The sequence below is a fragment of the Phragmites australis genome, chromosome 1 (assembly GCF_958298935.1).
Source record: "Phragmites australis chromosome 1, lpPhrAust1.1, whole genome shotgun sequence".
In the NCBI taxonomy this organism is placed as follows: domain Eukaryota; kingdom Viridiplantae; phylum Streptophyta; class Magnoliopsida; order Poales; family Poaceae; genus Phragmites; species Phragmites australis.
This window is the reverse complement of record NC_084921.1, coordinates 12876665-12899094: the sequence shown is the minus strand read 5'-3', so window position 1 is coordinate 12899094 and position 22430 is coordinate 12876665. Positions and strand designations below refer to the sequence as shown.

Here is a 22430-nt window from a genome sequence, read left to right as displayed (position 1 = left end):
CCCCCCCCCCCCCCGCGCCATCACTCACTAATCAAAGCGCATGGTCGCAATCCTCGCCCTCCCAATCCAGCGCCTGACCATTTCCCCCCTTGAATGACCCCCTTAATTACTCAAACCGCCGCATTAATCCCCTTTGAAGCCACCGGCCAAATCCCCTCAAATCCTACCCCTCCTCTCCCTCTCTCGAGTATATATGCCCTCCATTACCTTCCTTGCGAGTTCCGCACTCCTCCCACCCTTTTCCCGTCTTTTTCACGCTCGGATTTGACCCCGACGCCGTCAAGTCCATTGTCATCGGTGAGAGCTCCGCCGCTGCCTTAATTCTCCGTGGCCGAACCTTCTTTGACCTCGTTCGTTGCTCCTTTGGTGTCGCAGGACCACGAGCATCATTTCCCAACGATTCTCGGAGCTCTTTCCGCCGCCAAACGCCGTCCTCGTCGTGATCGAGCCTCGCCGCCCCTTCTTCTCCGTCGCCGGCCGCCTCCAGAGTTCCAACCGCATGTCACTTATGAGGAACTAAAGAAAATTTATGATGCACTTTCTTAGAAGTGGGAGCGGTCCAACCGCATGTCACTTATGATAATGAGGAACTCGATCTCGGATGTTATAAGGAGAGCAATCCCAAATTCAGAGAAACCTAAGACGTACTTGGCATCCGTGGATGAGCAATTCAAAAGCACCTCTAAGGTTTACGCTAGTACACTTATTCAGAAACTCCTCAACACTAAGTATAATGGGTCCGGCAGCATAAGAGAGCATATCATGATGATGACAGACATGGTTGCCAAGCTAAAGGTCATGGACATGGAGATCTCCAAGGGTTTTCTTGTCCACTTTATTATGACCTCTCCCTCCTAGGTTTTCTCCCTTCAAGATCAACTACAATCCTCAGAAGGAGAAATGGACCATGAGTGACTTGATCGCGATGTGTATCCAAGAGGAAGAGAGACTGAGGGCTGGAAATAAAGATTTTGTTAATCAAGTGGGCAGTCTCAGGAATAAAAGGAAATTCCAAGAAGATTATAAGACTAAGAAGAAGTTGTATTTCATCGCTAAGCATGACAAGGCAGCGCAGAGGGTGCCCTAGGCACCTGCTCCTTCTGCTGCTAACACTGAAGAAATTGAGGATGATGGCTGCCACTTCTGCAACAAGAAAGGATATTATCAGAGAGATTGTGTTGGTTTCCTAAAGTGGCTGGCAAGAAAAGGTAATGATATAATAACATTTATTAATGAATCTTCTTATGTTAATTTCTCCCTTATTTCATGGTAAATTGACTCAGGTGCCATTGTGCTTGTTGCCAACTCATTACAGGCATTTCGTACTGTGAGAACCCTAAAAGATGGGGGAGCGAAGTCTTAGAGTCTCCAATAGAAGAAAGTTCAAGTTGAAGCCGTCAGATCACTTTTATTAGTATTAGATAGTGGCTTCATTCGTCATCTTAATAATATTTTCATGGTCCTTCCATCAGGAGGAATCTTATTTTACTTTCTTTGTTGGACAATTATGGATATTAATGTAATTTTGAAGACAATAAGTGTATAATTAAGTTTAAATTCAGAAATTATTAGTCTTGCTTCCTCTGAATAAATTCTTGATATCTCTAAATGTCTATGATGTGAATAATAAGACTTATTTGAAATTGTGGCATTGTCTTTTAGGCTACAATTCAAGGGGAAGAATAGAACGTCTCATTAAGAAAAATAGTCTCCACCCTTTAGACTCCACTGAATTTGACGATGAGCTTCAGTAGTCCCAAAAGATCCCAACTCGGATAAAGAATGTTTGCCTGAGTGGCTTAATGCTATGAAGGATCAATTAAAGTCTTTGAACGATAATGATTAATAAGACTTAGTAGAAACACCCGACAGAGCCAAAATAATAGGTTGTAAATGGGTCTACAAAACAAAACGTGACTCTAAGGGAAACATCAAAAGGCTCAAAAAGAAGATATTAACCATAATGAAGCTCAACTAATGATTCTTCTCGTTTTGGTTCAAATCATAAGGAAATTGACAAATACATTTAAGTAAAGTTTAAAAGGAAAAAAATCACCATCTTAATCATAAGAAGGATCTCAATGAAGCTTTTATGTTCTTTGTGTTGATGTACACTGATATAGATACAAAGGCTTACATGGAAAGAGTGTTGAAAAAATGCAATATGCATAAGTGCTCTGCCTCACCTACTCCTACTATTAAGGGCAATAAATTTGGGACATTTTAATATACGATATTCGAGAAACCATTATGAAACTGATCACATGAAGTTGATTCCTTATGTTTCAGTTGTAACAAGCATTATATGTGCGCCCTTATTTAGTTTTTCACAACTGAGATACTCGGTACATGTCACTCAAATTCAGGACCGGACCACTAGAAAGCCATTGAGAAAGTCCTTCGCTATTTGCAAAGAACTAAGTACTACATGCTCATGTTTAAATTTTGATTTGCGAGGTGTGTGAAAACTAAGAAATCCACGATAGGTTATGTCCTCACCCTCACCAAAGGAGCTATCTCGTGTAAAGCTCCAAACGGACACTTACGACATCATCAACCATGCAAGCTGAGTTTGTAGCATGTTATAAAGCTACTGTGTAGGCTCTATGAATAAAGAACTTATATTATCCCAGAATTAAAAAGACAGACAGCATTACAAAACCACTTATTTTATAATCAATTTTTTGTATAAGTAACAACAAGTCGAGTGGTGCTGCTAAACACATTGATATTAAGTATCGTGTTGTGAAAGATAGATTCAGAATCAAATCATCAGTGTCAAGCATATAAATACTGAGTTAATGTTTGCGACGGTGCTCATTAAAAGCTTACCACCCCATATTTTTCATGACCATGTTACCGGTATGGGGTTATTAAAAAGCCTATGATTCTATATAAGAAGACCATAAAGCAAACCAACACCTATTAAGCATGATGAATATCCATTTTGAGATAAAGTAGTATCCTATAGGTTTTTGGGTTTTAGTGGCACTTCATTAGCCGTTGTAACGCTTTATTTTGGTGTGCTGTTTCATTGAGAGTGGGTTTATGATGTTAGTCTTATGATCAAGGAGGAGAACATTGGATATTGATCTCGGCTCTGGAACATATCCTAACAGAACCAACCGAGAGATAAGGGGGAGCTTCGTCCCTATGTATGTGCCCTGATCGAAGGCGCAACTAACATGTTGGTGGTGGTCCCATCTGAGGCAGCGCCATATAAATAAATGAGGGAGGGGGAGTCGGCAACGATGAGATCTAGTTTTCACGTTATACCTAACCTCCACCACATCTCTAACCCTACCGATCCTCATGGGCGCTGCTACGAGGTGAAGACTGTCACCCTTGCAACACTTGCGTTGACCACGTCTACTGGCTGCACCTAGACGGCAACCCCTTCCTCACGGCGGCCACATCTTCACCAAGCTATGCATGACGCCAGCGATAACTTCACCGACGGTCTGCATAGCATCAACTACACCAATACATCACTTCCTCACTATCAACTCAAGATAGCATCACTGAAGGTGGGTAATCAATCATGCTTCCGCTCTCATGTCTCGTGTTATAGGGCTAGCATCATGTTGATTAGATGAGAATTAAGGTCTAACAGTTCGACGGCTACCGCGGCGTGGTCTTCAGCAGCCTGGCCATCAGCTCCCCCGCGCTGAGCCCCAATGCCGATGGCATCCACATAGAGAACCCAGGATGTCCTCATCGCCAACTTCGTCGTCTCCAACGAAGACGACTGCGTCTCCATCTGCGTCGGCACCTTCAACGTCCGCATCGAGAACATCACCTTCGGCAACGGCAGCCACATTATCAGCATAGGGAGCCTGGGGAAGCCGGGCACGATGCGGGCGGGCGTGGGCAATGTGACAGTGCGGAACGCGGTGATCCGGTGCTCGGACAATGGCGTGCGGATCAAGACGTGGCAAGGCGGGTCCTGGTCCGTGTCGGCGGTGTCGTTCGAGAACGTGCGTGTACACGCCGTGCGCAACCCCGTCATCATAGACTAGTACTACTGCCGCCGTGAGAGCTGCTAGAACGCCACCACAACCGTGTCCGTCTCTGGCGTGTCCTACACGAGCGTCCGTGGCACCTGCGACAATGTACGTGGCCCACCCATCCATTTAGGCTGTAGTGACACCACGCCGTGCACCGGCATCACTCTCTCCGACGTCGAGCTCCTGCCCGCCTCCGGAGACAACACAGTTGACGTCACCTTCTGCTGGAACGTGTACGGCAGCGCCGCCACCGCCCATCGTGCCGCCAGTGCCATGCCTGATGTGAGGCGCGCCGAGGCACATCGAGGATAACGACAGCTTGAACTGTTATGTGTTACAAAATTACACAGTTATTTTAAAACATTATAACAATAAACTATTGTCGTCCATCCAACGGGTGGGAGCAATATGTTACCCTATAAATAGATGACACATTATGGACCTCGTCAGTTAGAAATAGAAAAAATATGGTCTCTCTCGTTCAATAGGCGACACCTTACTCTCACCCGCAGAACGGGTGACACATGTTGTGGACGAATTTAATTTTATTTACGGCAGAATAGGTGTCTGTGTGACGTAATTTTCTGTTTTCAATTCGTCCAGTGTCATTATATGTTTGTACGATATTTTGGATACCTGGATTTAACGGAAACGAAAAGTTGAACACAATAATTTTAATAGGAACTGCGACATACAAAGACAGTAGCATGTATGGTACACAATTATTACAACCTAAACAAGTATCACATCTAAACCTAACATGACTTAGAGAATGTAAACAATAGGATTACTACGCCCAACATGGGTACTTTCCCTTCCTCGTCACTTTCGATACTACCTCACGTGACTAACGTGCCCTCTCGCGCTTTCTCTCCCTCTCCGCCTCATGGGCCTTCTCCATCATGCGGTTACGCTCCTCCCTCATCTCCTGTTGCTCCTCCTAAATGCAATTACACGTAGCCTCCCTCCTCTTATCGGCTTTCATCTCATGGAAGCATGTCCAAGCGGTGCAAGGCTAAGTGTGAAGGAGAAACACATCCACTTCTGACTGCTCAATATCCAACCACTGTAAGAAGTTATATAGTGGTGGCGACGACTGTAATGTAGACCAAAATATTAAGTGGTAAATCTTAATTATTTTTAAAATAGTTTGGACAAAAGTTATTACCTAGCGGCGGGAGCCAACATTGGTGCTTCCCTGAAGTGGATCGTACTCGTAGTTGCGGAATATGAAGAACCACCTTCCGTAAGTGTAGGAGAACTCAGAGGACTTTATGACCCTACAAACGTCTCCATACCAGTACATAGGCACTTAGACTCCATCAGGTGTAGTATCCGACAAGTATTTCTTGGGGAAATGATTGGATGTTATTTTTGTCAGAGTTGTGGAGGTTGAGGATAGTGGTTTGGTTCTACATGTGGCCACAAAGTCATCTATTTATACAACAGATTTGTGTTGGTGCATGCACTAAGTCTATGAAAATCGGCCCTTGAAAAGTAGTTGATTCTGTAGTAAGGAGTAGTCATATTAACTAAAAAGGCTACTTCTGAAAAGTCTATATCTGAAAAGACTACTTTTGAAAATCCTCCATCTAAAAAGGCTAGGTCTAAAAAGGCTAATTCTGAAAATGCTAGGTCTGAAAATGAAGTACATGTTTTATTATCACGGTTGGATGTGTGCGGGTAATACAAATTTGACAGTAATATTCCGCCATGGTAAAAGGACGTATGCTGCTACAAAACATCTATAAAAGGCTCGTGTACCTATAAACTAAAGTCACAGCGATCAATGGAGGCTAGGGGCAAGAGAGGATGAGGAAAAAGGAGGTGGGGCAGTTGGCGGTAAGATGGGATGGTTCGTTTGGTTCAACTGAGTATGAGGAGTCTCTCTACAACTTCCTTTTATAGAATAGGAGTGATTTTCATCTTCTAAGTCACCTAAGGATTTACGTGTACCCAAATGACCCTTGGCCCAAGTGCTCTCATGCCTACGATTGTGTCATTCAGATGTACGATGGGAGCATTCATGGGGGACGCTGATTCTTCCAATGTCCTCTTGGTAGGGTGAGAACTATATCACTATGAGCGTCTGTATTCTTTTTTGAAAACATTATACATTATGAACATCACATTTATGCAGGCCTCCAATGACGACCCTAACAACTGTCAATACACGAGATGGGTCGATCCAACTGTTCTATAGCATATTCAAGATTACATCCACCACCTGCGAGACTAAATATTTGACTTACAGAGGCAGGTGGATAATATGCCAAGTCCTCCTGTAGTACACTTAAAGAGCCCTTATGTATGCTTTGATCCATGGTGCACCTGCCTGTGCTACAATTGGGATTCTCCTCCTCCACCTCGTCCTCGTCCTCCTCGTCCTCCTCGTCGTCCTCCTCCTCCTCCATCAACGCAATACGGTGGTGGAAATTATTGGGACCCATGAGTCTCTTCACAGTTCACTCTGAGTCAATATGATTAGAACCACTGCCAATAAGCATGCAACATATAACATGAGATAATAGATTGTTCAAAGCATACATAAATATATTAACAAATCATAAAATAACACGTTACAACCTCAAACATAGTGATAGACTCACTCGTACTAAAATAAACTACAATATTACACACACGAATATCCATCACAACACAAATTACATCATTAATCAAACTAAATGAGTCGACTAAGCCGACGATCAATGAGCACAAGGATGTCTTCCATCTGCAGCTGAACCAAAAGGATATGCTTCCGCGGGGTTAACACTTGACACACTAATAGTGTATTTCTTGTAAGTGTACCATGTTCCGTTGCACTTGTTGCACCAATTCACGCGACAACTGACTTCTGCTCCGTCCATATCATTACGGAGTCTCGTAGTCTTATGTCGTCCCTTCTTCTACTTCATCTTCTCAGGATCAGGGATGAACACACAATCAGGTATAGGTTCCTTCGTGAAAGAACCATAAATCCTAAAACCATATACCTCATGGTTCCAGGTGTTGAACATAGCTTCATTTTTTAAGTAGTCGGTGATGTATCTCGGAGTCCTCATCCCCGTTACATCACATGCGGCAATCACATGTGAGCATGGCGTGTGCAGTAGCATCAGCTTGTAGCAGCTGCAAATGCACATGTTATCAAAGAGGGTTCACTTTTGGATAACTCTCTCACGCTTGCCCCCCCCCCTCCTTTGTCCCTGCAAAGAACTTCATATATGTGATGTGCAGTTCCCATGTCCTTCACCTGGTGCATCTTTACCTTCTACGTCTTGTCTTCCATGTACTTGATATTATATTCCTTCTTTCTTGACTTGATAACATAAAACTATCGTCGAAGCGATATCATCCATTGAGTCACAACATCCTTAATGGCCTGACTGGTAGGATATCTAGCACCCTCGATCACCTCATTCTGTGTATACTCTCAAGGCTCCTAATTCCCTAATTTACCACAAGGTTGTTAAAGTTGAGATTGTTCTGGTCCACGAGAACAAGAGCATCGTCCTCATCATCTGATATGTCATACTTAGGAGATTCATCAGCCTTAAGATCATACTGCTCCATTTGTTCAATTAGAGAAGGGATTTGTTTCTTCTCGTCTACCTCACCGGTCGGTTCAGTCGGATAATCTGATGAATGTGCAGCATCCGGATCGATATCCTCATTACCTTCATCCTCATCATACTCTTACTCATCACCCTCCTCCTTCATGTACCTCCACCCTGCATCTCCCCAATTGCCACCTTATTCTTCCATTGCACAAGCAATATAGGTTCCCAACCTCTTTGCACAACATCCTCCAGACTTGATCTTTCCTGAATGGGTACACCTCCCAGTACACACTACCACATACGGTTGCCCACAATGCCAATGGTCATCTCTTGAACCTCGAGATCTTTTCTGAAATCCCACATCAACCAAGAGTACAAGTGTTCGACACTCAAATACGAACAATACTACCCTTTTTGGACCATGTAATATTTTATTATCCCCATAAAAAATCATAAATTATCACTTATCCAACATACCTATCAACCATTAACCAAAAAACCCTAACATTATTGTGGTTGAAGATAAAAAAAATTACGTAAAACTACATCTAGAATAATGCAATATTCATTAAATGGCCAACAATTAATCTTATTGCAATAAAATATTTCCAAGTCACTACATTAAACACCTACATCTACTACATCAGTTATGTCTACACTATGTCTAAATCCTACATCTAATAATTAACATATGTCTCAATACTACATCTAATTGCTTAAATATGCGTACAAACATTATCTAATTTCTAAACTATGTCTAAACCTAACTCTAAAACTGTATCTAACCTCTAACCTATATCAAAACCTAGCACTAGTGGCTATCCTACCGGGTTTGTAAAAAAATGGATAAAAAAATTTACCTCCTTCCCCCAACAGGGTCTCGCCTCCAATGTCCACTCCCTCCCCTCCCCTCCCCTCCTCTCCCTCCCGCAAAGCTCTCTTCTCCCTCTCCATCTCTCATGGCTTCACTCGGTGTAAATGATGTTCTGACATCGGCCAGGGAGTCATGGACGGTTTTTATACCCAAAAGGTCTTGCCCGAACAGTGGGCGACTGTAGCAACCATAGCCCTCTTAGGGCATATATGTGACTTTCGTGATTAATGATAATATATTTAATAGAACTAACATGTTTGTCAAGTATATGCTTTATTATATCTCATGGATGCAACAAAAGAGAAGTCACCGAATCCGGAACAAAGAGAGGAATGAATTGAACTTATTCCATGAATTTTAATATGATAAAATGGAACATATTTCCATACAATCATGTAAAGATCTTCACAAGCTTTCCATAGAGTCCAAGATCATCAAAGCTGGAGTTCAGAGAGAAAAGTTATGCTCCAAATACATATTGTTGTTCTGTTAAAATTGCACCCACCAGATACCCTAGTGCTCCTAAATAAAAGGCTCCGGTGTTTGCAAAAATGCTCTGGTGTTCACAAAAAGTTTGCAGCAAAGTATAATACACACCGGATATTCCGGTGTTCACAAAATAAACACACCATACTATTTTTCAAAAGGGCTCAAAAATGGCTCGGTTGACACCATATGCACGCCGGATGTTCCGATGTTCAAAAAATGAACTCGGAGGACCATCTGGTGTTCACAAAAATGAAAGTGAAGTTCCAACGGCTAGTTTTTAAAGAGTACATGCCGGGTAGTCCAGTGCTTGTAATGTTGTATATGTCAGACCATCCGGTGACTATAACAAAATATGACCGTGGGAGCAACGGCTAGTTCACGGGGTTGAGGCTATTTATACTCCCTCCCCTTAACTCGGTCATTTGAGTGTGTCGGAGTCTAGAGAAGCTCATAGACACTTGAGAAGACATCCAAGCTACCAAAGTACTTACAGTGATCATCAAAGGCAATTAAGCACAAGATTAGGGAGTGATTAATGCTAATAAACTAGAAAGAGTTGTTGCTACCTAGAGAATGGATCAATGAGTGATCTTACATTGTATCAAGTGGTATGCTGGCTCCTTGGGATTTTGATGACTCGGTGGCACCGTGAGTCTTGGTGTCTCATGCTTGTTGATCCTTCGACTTGGTGCAGAGCAGCAGCAAAACTCTTATACGGAGACGTGGAGACATTTGCCATGGTGGCTCAAGCTCTGAAGTGAAGACGACGGTAAGTAACCAAAAGAGAGGCTTGTGATGAGGTCTAGCCTTGGTGGTTTGGTGGCTTAACCTACTTGAGACCTAGGTAGCTCAAGGGTTATGACCGGGTGCTATCCGGGAGCTATAGCCTAGGTTGTTGCTAAAACATGGACTAGAAGTGGCGTTTATGCCATTGATACCATAGGATAAAAATCTCCTGCATCGAATTTGCTCTTTTTTCCTTCTTTATGTTTTCGCATTTACATATTTGCAATCTACCCTTCCTTGTTTATCTTTCTAGAGTAGTTTGCTAGGGTTGGCTATAGGTTGTACACATTTTGAACGGTAGAGTAGACACACTAGATGAATCTAGAGTATATTTAGATAGAAATTGATATAGGTTTATCTTATGAATTTTTTAGAGTCGAATAGTTTTAAATGTTTTAATTCACCCTCCCTTCTTAGGACGTCACTGATCCTTTCAGTGACACTTTTTGGGTGGACCCACCGGACGTCATTGAGAGGAAGGTCTCGTCCATTGAACGGGCGAGACCCACATCACCGCATTTTTTATTTTTGATCGGCGGGGCCTACAAGGTGACACCTGTTTATGGAGCAAGACCTTGCTCTCGCCTGATGAACGGGTGACAATAGTCTATTGTTGAAAAATTTTAAAACAGCTCTGTAATTTTGCAAATATTGAAGAAAGAAAATCCCACGAACCGTGTTGAAATGGCAGTGGCGGGCCCACAACATCATGGAAACATCGTGCGGCTCATTTGGTGGGCCTCGGGCTGTCAACTGGGTCGTTTGAACATTCAGCTACGCGGGGCCTGGTAGGACTTTTTATTTTTACATTTTCTAACATTAATATTTAAATAAATAGACCCCTGATGAAAATATTTGCGCAAATAGACGTCTATCATCCTCTGAAACCACGTCAAAATAAAAATTCAGTTGTTTCTATCCCATTTTCACCATACACGCACCCCCTATGATCCAAAATCATGCACCCACAGGCCCAGCCATCCAGGATGACAAGCTCAGCAGCCAGCTAATAGGCCAAGCCTATGAAGTGGTGCTCGAGGGGCCTACCCACCCTCTAAGTGGGGCCTACCCGCTCTCTGAGAGGGTGGTTAGCATTCCACAGTGGCACGGGTACCTCTTACCACCCTCTCAGGGGACGGTTAGTATTTACTACCCTCTCAGAGGGCGGGTAGGCCCCACTTAGAGGGTGGGTAGATCCCTCGAGCACCACTTCATAGGCTTGGCCTGTTAGCTGGCTGCTGAGCTTGTCATCCTGGATAGCTGGGCCTGTGGGTGCATGATTTTGGATCATAGGGGGTGCGTGTATGGTGAAAATGGGATAGAAACAACTGAATTTTTATTTTGACGTGGGTGCATCTGGCTTCGCCCATGCTGAGCACCCACCCCCTTACCGCCCTCTAAGAAGGTGGTTACTCTCAAGGAGCGATTAGCGCCCCTCCCCCTACCGCATGCCCCTCCCCCACCCAACAAACTAGAAAAAGGTTGAAAATCAGCCAAAATAGGCATTTAATCTAGAAAAAAAAGAGAGGGGACGAGAGGAGGGGGAAGTAGCGTAGCGAAGCCCTACTGTTTTTTATCTACAAATTTTGCATCTCAGTTTCTGGTAATTTTCTAGACTTATGTTTTTTTAGTAATTAAAATACCACTAGATCCAGGGTTTAGCGACATAACAGTACTTACATTATATGAGACCTAGGGTTTAGCAAGGTAATTAGAAAATAAGGCTTTTATGCCTTTTGTAGTATATTATAAAAATCTATTTCAACATGCTAGGATAGTCATCAGATGTATAGTTGTATTTAAAGTACGGTAGTTTTGTTTATCTAGATTTTACAAGATAGTGATGTAGGTAATAATTATAGATAATTAGAAACTTTATTATGTAGATATGGTTTAATTAGTTTAAATTAGTTAGTTTGCTTAGGAGCAATATTGATTGTAGTGAACAAAATGTATTTTTTGATAATCAGAAGTATAGTTTTTCGGTATTAACGTTGGACATATTTTTGGATGTTTCCAAGGATGTCCAATAAGCTATATTTTCATATATATTATCGTGAAGGTCAAATTGGTTATGATCCTAGTGGTGTAGATCTCTCTGGATTTCAACATGTCGTCAAGAGACTTAGTAGAGCCAATGAGAGGACCATAGTGGACGTGTGCAAGTGGTTGATGTGCCATTTTCAACTGGATCCCTAGCAACCTGAGCTTAAGCTGAGTGCTATGCTAAGCCGTGCTACTTAGGGGTATTTCAGGGAGCTCGTCCCAATTAAGAGACATCTACTTGGAGGTAGTACATAGATATAGCATGTGAACATGGTCTTCCTCTTGTGCAGCTAGCTGAGGTGTACCAGAAGGATCTAATAGAGAAAAATGTTAGGGAAGTAGTAGCAGGAATAAATCAGGCAGTGGTAGATGAAGCACACCCGACAACTATGGGGGACGAGCAAGATGTTGGGGATGTGCATAAGATGCAACCGAGGGGTGTAACCGATGAGTGGGAGCACATCTCTAGCATAATTGAAGAGATGGAGAGGGAGGATCAGGAGCTCGAGGAAACTATTGTCGATGAGGATTCATCCGACAAGGAGGAAAATACTCATGTTCCTGCAGAGTGGAGGAATCAATAATTTTCAAGGCTAGAGGTCAACGAAGGTCATCAGACACCACGGGAATATCATGAGATCGAGGAGTCCCACGGTGCTATGTATCCTACTAAGTAGGTTGTTATTGATGCAGTGAAATTCTAGTCACTGTATCTTCAGAGGCAGTTCAAGGTTGTGAAGTCAAGAAAAAGGGAGTACGACGTCAAGTGTTTGGTGTCTGATTGTCTGTGGTGGATGCACACATTCAGGAAAAAAGTAGGTTGACCACTAGGAGTGCTCAATAGTTAGGGAGCATTACTATTATATTGAGGAAATGGAATTCTCCCACTGGAACCTATCATCTGCTTTTGTTGCCAATGTTATGTACAGAGAGATTATGGACAACCTAAAGTATGAGGCACGTTCAATAATTTGTGCTATTGAGGAAAGGTTCCAGTACATAATAAACTACACCAAGGTATGGAGGGTGAAACAGAGGGCTATTAGATGAGGTTTGGGACAAACGAAGATTCATATGATAACTTATTGTAGGATCTAGGATACCGACTAGAAGAGGGTGAATAGGCGGTTTAAAAAACTAATTGCTAAGAGATCAAGAAAGCTTGTGGAAATAAACTAAAGATCACTAGAGCAATATGAAAGCAACTAAAAGCTAAGTCAAGGTTTGCAATCCTAAGGTGACAAGGAACAATTTATATTCTAGAAAGATAAATTGCATAAAGTAAATTTGCTCAAAGTAAATTGCTCAAAGTAAGACACAAGACATTTATCCCGTGGTATCCATGATTTTCCGATCACCCCTAATCCATGTTGAGGTGAGTTCAAGCTTCTAACCGCTTCTCTATCAAGTATCCAATTCTCACAAGAGAAAAGGCTCACACCGAGCAACTTGATCTTAAGCCGGAATAGAATAAAAACTACTCAATACCATGATTCCACTAGCGTAGCACTTCGCCACTCCGGCAAGGTGTGCTCAAGCCCCTCATAATCACCGTTGTGGCTCCTTCACAATCTTCCTTGAAGGGATCAACAGCGCAACAACCTCCAAGCCATCTAGGAGGTGGCAACCTCCAAGAGTAACAAGTCGATGATGCTTGCTTGAAGGATCACTAGTGCCTTAATGCTCAAACTTTTCAAGATTATGCACTAGATGCTCTCACACTCTTAAGAATGCAATCACTAAGCCAAGAGAGTGAGAGAAGGAAGGAAAGTGCTCAAATGGGTTGTAATGAAATGCTTGCTTGCCTCCTTGAACCAGCCAAGCCTCTATTTATAGCCCACACTCCAAAATGTGGCCGTTACTGTTGATATGATAGCTCTGCAACTCGCGGTCTAACCGCAGATCATATGGCGGTCGAACTGCCGCTTTTACAATGGCTACAGAAAGTGTCATGATGACCCTGACACACGCTGGCGGTCAGACCGCAACCACTCACGGTCAGACCACTAGCAGGGAACAGAGTGCCAAAACCCTCTGTTCCCCGGGCGGTCAGACCGTCAGCAGACCAGAGGACCCAAAACTCTTTGTATGATTTTAGGTTAGACTGGCACACCCTTCGGTCAGACCGCGACTGGGTACTACTCAGCATTGAGGAGATTTTATATAGCGGTCAAACCGGCCTCTCCGGCGGTCAGACCGTGGCTGGGTTCAGCTCAGCATAGATGAGGCTTTATACAGCGGTCAGACGACCTCTCCGGCGGTCAGATCGCCAGTACACAGAAACACCCCAAAGGTGAGTTTTTATGGGTTCTTTCAAACTAAATATTCCACTCTATATGAAATGCAAGTTTGAGCAAATATGGCACTATAGATACCTCAAGTAGACGCACGTTAACCCCTATTTATAGTACGTTACTTATCCTATTAATCTGGTCAATTTCTCTTCTCTAATCTCCGTTCACCGGTAAAACAAAATACCCTACAATTATACCTTTGCCTTGAGCTAACCATTCTTCATGTTTTCACTCATGCAACTTCTAGCTCCACAACATCTTTGTGACTATCATTTTCAGAACTCATTCAAACATGTTGGTCCACAAAAGACATATTGTCATTAATTACCAAAACACAAATTAGGGGCCTAGAGGCCTCACTTACCACATCAACTACTTTGTGACAACTTACCACAATAAACTATGCCCCGACAATATGTTTCACACTACTTTATGAAGGATCAAATACTGAAGACACGGAACCAAGAGCTTTATGGCTACGGTATTCTTGATACGTTTACAAGTGATCTAGGTCCCACGCGAATGTACGTGGTATACAAAGAGAAGATGAAGTACACACCGGGATGTCAACAAACTCGGCGGATTCGGAATGATATGGATGAATCCAAGGTAGGTCCAAGGGTGAAGCAATGCAGCAAGTGCGATGAAAATGGTCACACATACAAGAACTATCCGAAAAATGCACCTACTATGCAGATGGGGTCATGCTGGAGGTCAAGTGTTAATGTAATATGTTCATGTAACTTTGTGTACCTATATGTTATATGTTGTTCACATAACTATGTGTATATGTAGGATACAGCTAGGCTAAATGTGGTTTCAATGCATATATGGTGCAACCACCAACCCCTAAGCTTCTTCACCATGTAGTGGACAAGAAGCACCGCAGCTTCTTGTCTGCTGTTCACCAGACGGAGTTATGAGTTTTCAGACCACGTGGCCCCGGGAAGTTACTTACGATCGACGATCGTTGGAAGCACCGGTATGTCACAAGTTAGTTGCGTATGTTCCTGATTATTTATTTATTGCATGTTCTACATTTAGTTAATATTCCAAATGGTACATGTTGGTAGCATCTTGACTCCTACCGTTGTGTCGTTTGGTGGAAGCACGAGCGATAGAGAACCCTGAGGTAGCTATGAGGTGATTCTATTTCGATCGCTCACAGATCGCTGCACCGGCCGAGTGGTGGAGACCTGAGACCCACACTTTCCACCTCCCCTACGACGAGATGGCTCCGGTATTGCAGGATGTAGCCTACCTATTAGTCTTACCTTACGCTGAAGGCATCGTTGGAGTCGTCGACTTGGATGCAGACTGGATGAACATCATGATTGCACGGTTCGCCCTAGTTCAGCAGACGAATGACGCACCCGCCTACCTATCTAAGTTCCTATTGGATCCACGAGGGCCCATGAAGAAGTGGATCCTCCAGTTCCAGGTACCTTGCAATTTACCTTCTTGTTTACTTTATGATTTTCAAGATATTTTACTCATCATGATTTGCATTACTTCAAGCCTACATACATCCACCCGGACGCTGGTGTGTACTCGATCATGAGGCACTTAGAAGCCCACTTGCTTTGATTGTTCGGCTGGGTTATGTTCATCAGCGGCCAAGGCCACCTGGTGTCGAGGACCCTTCTTCCATACGCGAGGGGGATCACTGATGCGGAGCCCGATGATGTCCCCCAGTTCAGCTGGGTCTCCGCTATCTTGGCAATGACATATCGGGCCTTATGTGATGCATGCACGAAGAAGGCGCCACATCCCACATTTGTTGGGCACCCACTCCTGATGCAGTTATGGTTGTACAAGCAGTTCGCGATCGGTCATTCCGTTGTGGACCACTCCCTGCACCCTGAGGAATGGTACGGGGAACCCAAGGAGGACGGGCCCACCATGGGCTCATTGTGGTGTCGACATCAGGTACGTAAGAAACATAGCTTTGCTTTACTTGCCACATGTTTTAAGTCCAGTTTCTTACTATTTTTTCCATAGTCGCACAAGGAGCACGAGCAGGCCCATAGTGCGTACGAGCTTTTTAGGTCGCAGTACGACCGTATGCTTCCAGAGGATGTGATCTGGACCCTCTACAACCACTTGATGATACAAGACTGTGCACATTTTGGTCTGTCTCCCTTGTGCGGCGGCGATGAGGACTACTGGCTTACGAAGACGCCACTTGTCTTCGACATCTACGTCGAGGAGTACTCACCTCACTGCGTTATGAGGCAGTTCGGACGCTTCCAAGCGCTCCCCCTCATCAATGTTCGCACGGTTCCGCCCCACATTCACATGTAACTAAAATCAAATACATAATCCATAGCATTCTTAATCTCATTTTTAGTCTATCCGGGTGGCAACCTATAAGCAGATCGCTTGGCGCCATACGTCTCGACGTGGGACCATGCCCTTGAGGATATCGTCAAGGAGCCTCTTCCTTTTGCCGACCCAGGCTTCGAGGAGTACCTGCGGTGGTACGTCCCATGTACATGTGCACGGGTCACCTACACCCCAGGTAATGTTCGACCGCACGTCACTTCGACTATGGAGGCCTACCCGGGCCATTAGGACGAGGACGCTACATTAGCGGTATGTTTAATTATCGTATCTTTTTGTCATCGTATATCTCATATGAACCGCTATGAACTGAAATTCCCATTTCATGTTTGTTTCAATAAACCAATTTCATATACGACATCCATAGTACGTGGTTGGAGCCATAGGACGCCTCAGGTAAGGGATTCAGTTTAGTACGGCGGATGTAGTAGGATTTGTGAAGCGGGTTTTCCACAAGACCGCCCGAACCCTGAAGCTTACCTCATGCCGATGCACTGTAGATGTTGTTAGTGCTCCTTCCAAGTCCAATGGGGTCCACGCAGAGTCGTCTAGGAGGTCTGATGTGCAACGACCTCCACCGGGACCAGCATCCACACCGCCACCTCGACCACGACCTCCAGGTCCGGTAACAACATGTATGCATTTTTCATACGCACTGCGTTTAGCGAAATCCTTTTGTTATTGATGCATTAATTTCAAAAAAAAATATTAGGTGAACCTACACACTTATCAGCGCTGACACCTAGACCATGACCAGTGCCAACACCTTCACCGTTCACAGTCCTATCAGGTAATGGGAACCAATATACTGTTGTATTCAATATATTCAATAGTATACCTAATGTAATCGTCCTTCCGCAGGTTACTATGGTGATGAAGCCAGAACGTCTGCATCTGCACCTCCATCGTTCGCACCCTACTTCAGCACTCAGGCCTAACCATCTACAGCTGACCTTGCATACCATACAGGTATAACATTGTATTTTTACTAATACATTGATTTCCACATGTATCGTATCTAATACATTCGTTCGTTCACAGGCCCCTCTAGTGATTATGCATGGATGATATTGGCACCATCGCAATCATCTTACCCGAGTCAGGAGGATGAGCATGGGTCGGACCCCCCGTTCGACCTCATGAGGGACTTCTTCGGTGGCACACCGGATTATGATGTCATCACATGGTCCCAATTGCCCACTGCTCCACTACCGACGCAGCAGACCCTATAGGAGGCCTTGACTCCCGTGATTGCTACGAGGCCTACCAGACAGGTTGTTCCACTAGACAACCTGACCTACTCTAGGGGCCACGTAAGGGCGAACCAGCGGCAGCGGTGATGGGACCATGATGGTGGGACCAACCGACAATAGCAGGGGAGGTAGTAGTATGATTTTATCTTTGCTTTCATAACTTAGATGTTTGTTTCATGATGCATGTTCGATTCGCAAACTAGTCTTCAATAAATATTCAGACATGTCTATTTTCTATGTACTACATGTGACTGCACACTAGTGCCTTTTTAGATTAACAAAACTTCCTTTTATGAGCGATGTGACCGCATGCTGCCGCCTTTTATGAGCGATGTGACCGCATGCTGCCGCCTTTTATGAGCGATGTGACCGCATGCTGCCACCTTTTATGAGCTATGTGACCGCATGCTGCCCACTACTCTGTGTCCACTGACCTCTCACTTCAGGAAGACATCAAATGCATTCACTATATGCCAACCGCTTACTGCCAAAAGGTATGCTAAGGCCTAAATGCCATTGTCGACAGACATGCAGTGTTCAGTGTTCATTTGACTTGGATACATTCAAGAGGCGGTACTTCTATGTTCAAACATAGACGCGCTTTCCAAAGAGAGTGAATCTTCTCAGGTAATCACTCCTAGAAAACACAACTTTCCGTTCACTTCTTGTATTAACACATTTCGTCTGCAGGCAGCAAATCGCATCCAGCCACTAACGGGAGTGTGTGCATTTCACTAGTGGATCAATGACTTCGTATCCCCCAAGGACCAAGAATGGATGGATCAAAAGAAGTGGGACGAGGATGAGCTAAACTGGAGGTGTCAGAAAGAAGGTCGCGCGTAAGAAAGAAGCATCAAGTGTCGAGGATTAACTCTGGTGTGACTACTGTAGGCCGACTACTTACTTTCACTAAGGCGTATCAACATGTTATGCTTACATTTTGTATCGACCATGATACCTAACACCATAAAAATTGTAGTTTTTCTATGTGTGTATTGTATGGCAGTGTAACTGTGTTATGTAACCGTACTTGAATGAATTGTCACCGCCCGTTTCTACAATCCTTTTTTTACCTCACATATTCGTATCTCTCTCTGATGGTCTGCCTTCGTCAGTTACATGACGAATGGCATATACGTCACGTCTAGTCTTACATATTCATACATGTCTACTTTCTATATATTACAAGCTCAGATATTACTACTTACCATGTCATTAATACATTTCTTAATCCCATCTAACATCACTCTATTAGCTTCTCAGAAGTGAAGTCATCTCTCACTGCCACCTTTTCAAGGAGATGCGACCCCTCGCTGTCAACTTTTTAGACTGACAAACTGCTCGCAACCACCTTTTTAGACCGATGTGACCGCACGCTGCTGACTACTCATAGTCTAGTGACCGCCTACTGCAAGAAGATATCCAATGCATGCACTGTCTCTAAATTACATACCTACAATTGGTGCATACACCATCGATCCCTGCTTATAAAAGGCAAGGCTGAGCTAACGAGAAGGTCATGGCATCGCAGTTTTCTGAAACACCACTACCATCCGATACCTAATACCAAACCATGGTTTTCTCCTCAAGAAGACATTTCTCATGGACATCCAAATTCTCAATGATAGCCCTACAGACTATGAGGGAGACCCAGACAAAAGGTGACGATGTGTTCAAGGAGGAGAACCTGAACAAAGTGCTATCGAAATGGTAGACCATGACTCGTTGTCCCTGTTTCACCACGGAGAAATGGTGGCAAACGGTAAGCTCTATGACCTCTGTGGACCTAAAGACACACTTGTTAGAGTGGTGTCAGAGATATATCAGGGTGTGCAAACCAACCAACATAGCAAAGTGTTTTAGCAAGCGAGCACACAAGATATTTATGCACCTTCAGCAATATGAGGAGCACATTAAGATATGTTCATCATTTTTATATATTCCCGGTTAATTATTATGTTGCACTTCTAAGATACGTTTATATTTTTGTATGCTCTTTTTTATACTAGGTATTCCCTCGTGATGAAGAGTTGTTGAAGAAACCCATCAATAACTTTTTAGAGCTACATCTACTCTTCAGTAATGGCTGCCTACCTAGACATAACTGGAGACGCAGAGGTGGTCATTCGAAACCTTCACGCCATTGTGAAAGATGCGGTGGTTCAAGCCTCCATGAAAGAGGTGGTCGTTTGACAACAACCATAAGAGAACGTGCTTCTACCACTTCTAGCACAACCGAATGGGTTGGTTTCGACGATGATGACTTCGTGCTTACACCTCAGAGAACTCCATGCCGTTGCAAATTCTCTGACGATGTGGCATATGACTGAGATCCTAACTTTAATTATTTTTCATATATACTGGCACCACGTAGACCAAAATCCTCATAACATGATTACCATTTTATGGAACAGGAGATAAGACACAGACAACTTCAAGGGTCATTTTATCTGTAATGTTTATGCTACTAAATATTGTACTTGTTGAATTCAAGGTGGGTATATCATTTTTAATCTATTACCTAAGTTGTGTATGTATTTTAGGTGTAGCCTATATGCTATTAGTAATGTTTAAATTTCATATACTCATCTCATGTACAGATTCTATCTAACATTCAGTGTGACTTTTTTATTTCACTTACATGTATTTATTCAATCTTCACTTTAACATTTTTGGAATTTTTATTATTTTTATCTTAGATGAATTAAAAAAATTATTATTATTATAATAAAACTGGGCTAATCGCCCCTAAGAGGGTAGTAAGGGCGCTAACCGCCCTCTCAGAGGGCAACGAGGGGTGGGCACGCAGAGTGGACTAACCGCCATTGGCACAGGCGTTAACCGTTCTCTCATAAGGCGATAAGAAGTACACGTGTTACCGTAGCATGTTTACCGTCCTCGCCCTCTGAAGGAGTTACAGCATTTTCAGAGGATGATAAATATCTATTTATATCAATCTTTTTATCAGGAATCTATTCATTTAAATATTAATATTAGAAAATGTAAAAAAAAAGTCGGGACAGGTACACCTCTGGGCATGACCATCTTGGGCCTTTTAGTTGCCAGTCGTGTAATTGTGCTGATTTTAACAGGCAAAACTGACGTATTTCTTCAGCCTAGCTCAATGCAAGGTTGAACTCCTGCCTTTCTTCTCCAAAAAGAAAAAATTTCTCCACCATACGTGTAAATATATATAATCTATTTGCAGGTTCCAATGCCATGCTCGTGTTATAACCAACTACGAAAGCCGTCATACCAGAATTCAGAAACACAGCCAAATACTAATGCGTTTTAGGGTATGCATGCGCCTGACATGACCGCTTTTCGTCGTACCTTTTTATTTGCGTCTTCCTGCAAAGAATCTAGAGTGGAAAATAGATACCAAATATTCGTATTATTCGATATTTATATTTGATTAAACGTAAATGTAATAAGAAATATCTATATTCGATTGATAGTGGATACGAATATAAATATATTCAAATTCGTTTCCCAGATATGAATATAGATGTATCCAAATCTGTTTTCACATAAATAGATATGGATATGAATAATATCGGTATCTAAATATGTAAAATACTTTATAGAATATAAACATGAGTAGCATGAAATTCTATTATTTTATCTTATTCTTTTACTAAATTCTTTAGATCCTATTATTATTTAGTATTATATCATATATTATAGCAATAAATCTGGACATTCCAACGGTCTACAATTATCTAAAGTCGTGGCTGTCGATGTAAATAATAATGGGGTCCCTCACAGGCAGACCCACACCGGTAAGATATCAGCAGGTACCGCATGTCACGTTTTGTCCAGAACCGTGGTTCTCTTGCACGACCAGTCAGCAACCGCGCGACCAGCCGGCGACCACGCAACCAGACTCTCCGACTGAGCTCCGCGACTAGTCCCCAGATCACAGGAGCAAACTCTGCGACCAATCTCCTCTAGTCGCGGGGCAGGTATGAGTCTAAACAGTCTAATCATCATAAATGATTTTTCATTTGAGTAGTTCCCTTCCCCATATCCCCTTTCCGGTCGTCCACGGCGTGGTCGGCGCAGAGCGGCCGTGACCCGTCTTAATCACTACGGGATGGTCTGACAGGCGTGGCAGGAGTTCTTTTGCAGGTGCACAAGCGGAGTGTGGGGACGGGACAGGACAGTCCGGGTGACCTAGATGACGCAAGCGGTGGAGCGATAGGATAGGCTCTGTGGTGCTGTAGAGCAAATAGGATACGTCTACTCTTAGTAATGATAAGCCTAAGCGAGAAGCTCTAGCTATGCCTGAGTCTATGTCACGTGTAAGTCATCTCTCTCTCTAATATATAAAGGGAGGAATACCAGGCTTGGAAAGGAGAGGACTTTTGGGGCCCAACAAGTAGAAGGCTGGGTAAGAATATCATCTATAGCTGGTTTAGACAACAAGAAAAAGAATACATAGGATGTAGGGTTATTACCTTGAGCGGGGTTTGAACCTAAATAAATCCCGGTGTTTTGAGTCACACACACAGCCATATCCAACATACGCATCCCGAACAAAGATCACGCACCTATCGTCTGATACACCTAAAATCATTATCAGGAATTTAACCTCAACAATGGTATTATATTAAAAAGTGGTTCTTTGCCTTAAGGTCAAATAAATTTACCATCATAATTTATCGTTAAAGCTATATAATATTCGTATACAACTGAATCTAAGTACGTATTGAATACAGATTTGTATTTAACAATCTGATTTGTATTCATATTTGAGAATATTTAGATTCATATTT

General features: G+C 43.1%; 1 pseudogene; it reads left to right on the top strand.

The window, feature by feature from the left end:
- The first annotated feature begins 3428 nt into the window (after positions 1 to 3428).
- LOC133931230 (polygalacturonase At1g48100-like) lies at positions 3429 to 12346 on the top strand (annotated as a pseudogene).
- The last annotated feature ends 10084 nt before the right edge of the window (positions 12347 to 22430 follow it).